The following is a 6,614-nucleotide window of genomic DNA, read 5'->3' on the forward strand; positions in this document are numbered from 1 at the left end:
TTTAGCAACAAAAGTCTTGCCTTCGGATCTGTGATAGAAGGTGTAGCCAACAGTCTCCTTTGGATATCCTATGAAGACACATTTCTCCGATTTGGGTTCTAGCTTATCAGGTTGAAGATTTTTCACATAAGCATCACAGCCCCAAACTTTAAGAAACGGCAACTTTGGTTTCTTGCCAAACCACAGTTCATAAGGCGTCGTCTCAACGGATTTTGATGGTGCCCTATTTAACGTGAATGCGGCCGTCTCTAAAGCATAACCCCAAAACGATAGCGGTAAATCAGTAAGAGACATCATAGATCGCACCATATCTAGTAAAGTACGATTACGACGTTCGGACGCACCATTACGCTGTGGTGTTCCGGGTGGCGTGAGTTGCGAAACTATTCCGCATTGTTTCAAATGAAGACCAAACTCATAACTCAAATATTCTCCTCCACGATCAGATCGTAGAAACTTTATTTTCTTGTTACGATGATTTTCAACTTCACTCTGAAATTCTTTGAACTTTTCAAATGTTTCAGACTTATGTTTCATTAAGTAGATATACCCATATCTGCTTAAATCATCTGTGAAGGTGAGAAAATAACAATATCCGCCACGAGCCTCAACATTCATCGGACCACATACATCTGTATGTATGATTTCCAACAAATCTGTTGCTCTCTCCATAGTTCCGGAGAACGGCGTTTTAGTCATCTTGCCCATGAGGCACGGTTCACAAGTACCAAGTGATTCATAATCAAGTGGTTCCAAAAGTCCATCAATATGGAGTTTCTTCATGCGCTTTACACCGATATGACCTAAACGGCAGTGCCATAAATAAGTTGCACTATCATTATCAACTCTGCATCTTTTGGCTTGAATACTATGAATATGTGTATCACCACTATCGAGATTCAACAAAAATAGACCACTCTTCAAGGGTGCATGACCATAAAAGATATTACTCATATAAATAGAACAACCATTATTCTCTGATTTAAATGAATAACCTTCTCGCATCAAACAAGATCCAGATATAATGTTCATGCTTAACGCTGGCACCAAATAACAATTATTTAGGTCTAAAACTAACCCCGAAGGTAGATGTAGAGGTAGCGTGCCGACCGGAATCACATCGACTTTGGAACCATTTCCCACGCGCATCGTCACCTCGTCCTTAGCCAATCTCGCTTAATCCGTAGCCCCTGCTTCGAGTTGCAAATATTAGCAACAGAACCAGTATCAAATACCCAGGTGCTACTGCGAGCATTAGTAAGGTACACATCAATAACATGTATATCACATATACCTTTGTTCACCTTGCCATCCTTCTTATCCGCCAAATACTTGGGGCAGTTCCGCTTCCAGTGACCAGTCTGCTTGCAGTAGAAGCACTCAGTCTCAGGCTTAGGTCCAGACTTGGGTTTCTTCTCCTGAACAGCAACTTGCTTGCTGTTCTTCTTGAAGTTCCCCTTCTTCTTCCATTTGCCCTTTTTCTTGAAACTGGTGGTCTTATTGACCATCAACACTTGATGCTCCTTTTTGATTTCTACCTCCGCAGCCTTTAGCATTGCGAAGAGCTCGGGAATCGTCTTATCCATCCCTTGCATGTTATAGTTCATCACAAAGCTCTTGTAGCTTGGTGGTAGTGATTGAAGAATTCTGTCAATGACGCTATCATCCGGAAGATTAACTCCCAGTTGAATCAAGTGATTGTTATACCCAGACATTTTGACTATATGCTCACTGACAGAACTATTCTCTTCCATCTTGCAGCTGTAGAACTTATTGGAGACTTCATATCTCTCAATCCGGGCATTTGCTTGAAATATTAACTTCAACTCCTGGAACATCTCATATGCTCCATGACGTTCAAAACGTCGTTGAAGACCCGGTTCTAAGCCGTAAAGCATGGCACACTGAACTATCGAGTAGTCATCAGCTTTGCTCTGCCGGACGTTCATAACATCTGGTGTTGCTCCTGCAGCAGGACTGGCACCCAGCGGTGCTTCCAGGACGTAATTCTTCTGTGCAGCAATGAGGATAATCCTCAAGTTACAGACCCAGTCCGTGTAATTGCTACCATCATCTTTCAACTTTGCTTTCTCAAGGAACGCATTAAAATTCAATGGAACAACAGCACGGGCCATCTATCTACAATCAACATAGACAAGAAAGATACTATCAGGTACTAAGTTCATGATAAATTTAAGTTCAATTAATCATATTACTTAAGAACTCCCACTTAGATAGACATCCCTCTAATCCTCTAAGTGATCACGTGATCCGTATCAACTAAACCATGTCCGATCATCACGTGAGATGGAGTAGTTTCAACGGTGAACATCACTATGTTGATCATATCCACTATATGATTCACGCTCGACCTTTTGGTCTCCGTGTTCCGAGGCCATATCTGTTATATGCTAGGCTCGTCAAGCTTAACCTGAGTATTCCGCGTGTGCAACTGTTTTGCACCCGTTGTATTTGAACGTAGAGCCTATCACACCCGATCATCACGTGGTGTCTCAGCACGAAGAACTTTTGCAATGGTGCAAACTCAGGGAGAACACTTATACTTTGATAATTTAGTGAGGGATCATCTTATAATGCTACCGTCAATCAAAGGAAGATAAGATGCATAAAAGATAAACATCACATGCAATCAATATAAGTGATATGATATGGCCATCATCATCTTGTGCTTGTGATCTCCATCTCCGAAGCAACATCATGATCACCATCGTCACCGGCGCGACACCTTGATCTCCATCGTAGCATCGTTGTCGTCTCGCCAATCTTATGCTTCTACGACTATCGCTACCGCTTAGTGATAAAGTAAAGCATTACAGGGCGATTGCATTGCATACAATAAAGCGACAACCATATGGCTCCTGCCAGTTGCCGATAACTCGGTTACAAAACATGATCATCTCATACAATAAAATTTAGCATCATGTCTTGACCATATCACATCACAACATGCCCTGCAAAAACAAGTTAGACGTCCTCTACCTTGTTGTTGCAAGTTTTACGTGGCTGCTACTGGGCTTAGCAAGAATCGTTCTTACCTACGCATCAAAACCACAACGATAGTTTGTCAAGTTGGTGCTGTTTTAACCTTCGCAAGGACCGGGCGTAGCCACACTCGGTTCAACTAAAGTTGGAGAAACTGACACCCGCCAGCCACCTCTGTGCAAAGCACGTCGGAAGAACCAGTCTCGCGTAAGCGTACGCGTAATGTCGGTTCGGGCCGCTTCATCCAACAATACCGCCGAACCAAAGTATGACATGCTGGTAAGCAGTATGACTTATATCACCCACAACTCACTTGCGTTCTACTCGTGCATATAACATCAACGCATAAAACCAGGCTCGGATGCCACTGTTGGGGAACGTAGTAATTTTAAAAATTTCCTACGCACACGCAAGATCATGGTGATGCATAGCAACGAGAAGGGAGAGTGTTGTCCGCGTACCCTCGTAGACCGAAAGCGGAAGCGTTAGCACAACGCGGTTGATGTAGTCGTACGTCTTCACGATCCGACCGATCAAGTACCGAACGCACGGCACCTCTGAGTTCAGCACACGTTCAGCCCGATGACGTCCCTCGAACTCCGATCCAGCCGAGTGCTGAGGGAGAGTTTCGTCAGCACGACGGCGTGGTGACGATGATGGTGTTCTACCGACGGAGGGCTTCGCCTAAGCACCGCTACAGTATTATAAAGGTGGACTATGGTGGAGGGGGCACCGCACATGGCTAAAAGATCAAACGATCAATTGTTGTGTCTCTAGGGTGCCCCCCTGCCCCCATATATAAAGGAGCAAGGGGAAGAGGTGCGGCCGGCCAGAAGGGGCGCGCCAGGAGGAGTCCTACTCCCACTGGGAGTAGGACTCCCTCCCTTTTCCTTGTTGGACTAGGAGTGGAGGGGGAAAGAGGAGGGAGAGAGGAAGGAAAGGGGGGGGGCCGCCCCCTCTCCTTGTCCTATTCAGACTAGGGGAGGGGCGCGCGGCCCTGCCCTGGCCGCCTCTCCTCTCTTCCACTAAGGCCCACTATGGCCCATTAAGCCCCCAGGGGGTTCCGGTAACATCCCGGTACTCCGGTAAAATCCCGATTTCACCCGGAACATTTCTGATATCCAAACATAGGCTTCCAATATATCACTCTTCATGTATCGACCATTTCGAGACTCCTCATCATGTCCGTGATCACATCCGGGACTCCGAACAACCTTCGGTACATCAAAACATATAAACTCATAATATAACTGTCATCGAAACTTTAAGTGTGCGGACCCTACGGGTTCGAGAACTATGTAGACATGACCGAGACACGTCTCCGGTCAATAACCAATAGCGGAACCTGGATGCTCATATTGGCTCCCACATATTCTACGAAGATCTTTGTCGGTCAGACCGCATAACAACATACGTTGTTCCCTTTGTCATCGGTATGTTACTTGCCCGAGATTCGATCATCGGTATCTCAATACCTAGTTCAATCTCGTTACCGGCAAGTCTCTTCACTCGTTCCGTAATACATCATCCCGCAACAAACTCATTAGTTGCAATGCTTGCAATGCTTAAGTGATGTGCATTACCGAGAGGGCCCAGAGATACCTCTCCGACAATCGGAGTGACAAATCCTAATCTCGAAATACGCCAACCCAACAAATACCTTCAGAGACACCTGTAGAGCACCTTTATAATCACCCAGTTACGTTGTGACGTTTGGTAGCACACAAAGTGTTCCTCCGGTAAACGGGAGTTGCATAATCTCATAGTCATAGGAACATGTATAAGTCATGAAGAAAGCAATAGCAACATACTAAACGATCGAGTGCTAAGCTAACGGAATGGGTCAAGTCAATCACATCATTCTCCTAATGATGTGATCCCATTAATCAAATGACAACTCATGTCTATGGCTAGGAAACATAACCATCTTTGATCAACGAGCTAGTCAAGTAGAGGCATACTAGTGCCACTCTGTTTGTCTATCTATTCACACATGTATTATGTTTCCGGTTAATACAATTCTAGCATGAATAATAAACATTTATCATGATATAAGGAAATAAATAATAACTTTATCATTGCCTCTAGGGCATATTTCCTTCATGAGGCCCATTACACTCCCCGGGGGGTTCCGGTAACCCCCCGGTACTCCGGTATTCGTCCAAACTCTCTCGGAACCCTTCTGATGTCCAAACATAGTCATCCAATATATCGATCTTTATGTCCCGACCATTTCGAGACTCCTCGTCATGTCCGTGATCATATCTGCGACTCCGAACTACCTTCGGTACATCAAAACACATAAACTCATATTACCGATCGTCACCGAACGTTAAGCGTGCGGACCCTACGGGTTCGAGAACTATGTAGGCATGACCGAGACACATCTCCGGTCAATAACCAATAGCGGAACCTGGATGCTCATATTGGCTCCTACATATTCAACGAATATCTTTATCGGTCAAACCACATAACAACATACGTTGTTCCCTTTGTCATCGGAATGGTACTTGCCCAAGATTCGATCGTCGGTATCTCAATACCTAGTTCAATCTCGTTACCGGCAAGTCTCTTTACTCGTTCTGTAATACATCATCCCGCAACTAACTCATTAGTTGCATTGCTTGCAAGGCTTATAGTGATGTGCATTACCGAAAGGGCTCAGAGATACCTCTCCGACAATCGGAGTGACAAATCCTAATCTTGATCTATGCCGACTCAACAAGTACCATCGGAGACACCTGTAGAGCACCTTTATAATCACCCAGTTACGTTGTGACGTTTGGTAGCACACAAAGTGTTCCTCCGGTATTCGGGAGTTGCATAATCTCATAGTCATAGGAACATGTATAAGTCATGAAGAAAGCAATAGCAATATACTAAACGATCAAATGCTAAGCTAACGGAATGGGTCAAGTCAATCACATCATTCTCTAATGATGTGATCCCGTTAATCAAATGACAACTCATGTCTATGGTTAGGAAACTTAACCATCTTTGATTCAACAAGCTAGTCAAGTAGAGGCATACTAGTGACACTCTGTTTGTCTATGTATTCACACATGTACTAAGTTTCCGGTTAATACAATTCTAGCATGAATAATAAACATTTATCATGATATAAGGAAATATAAATAACAACTTTATTATTGCCACTAGGGCATATTTCCTTCAAGGAGGGGGATGGGTTAGGGTTGCGGGACGTTGGCTGGCTTAAATAGCCGGATTTCGTCTTGGGCGGCGAGCCAGAGCAGTGCCACGTGGAGTCCACTCCACAACGACAGACGCGGCTTCCGTCGAACCGCCGGGTTTCCGGGCGTTTCCGCGAGGGACCCCACCGTCAGACCGACGTGGCGGGCGTGCCTGGCCATCCCCATATCCGCCCCATATTTGGGCTGGATATGGGGGGTGCCGGTCAGCCCGGGCATTTTAGGCCCGTTTGAGGCGTCCGTCTTGATCGAAAAAACATGACCGGTCAGTGACCGGGCGGCCCTCCCCGGCGTATGAGGCATGTTTGAGAGGTCCGCCTGTAGATGCTCTTCAAGCACTTGAACCCGCTTGAATCAGGTCTGACACATATAGAAGCAAGACGAAGAGCAATAACACGATAC

The sequence above is a fragment of the Aegilops tauschii genome, chromosome 5 (genome assembly GCF_002575655.3).
Source record: "Aegilops tauschii subsp. strangulata cultivar AL8/78 chromosome 5, Aet v6.0, whole genome shotgun sequence".
In the NCBI taxonomy this organism is placed as follows: Eukaryota; Viridiplantae; Streptophyta; class Magnoliopsida; order Poales; family Poaceae; genus Aegilops; species Aegilops tauschii.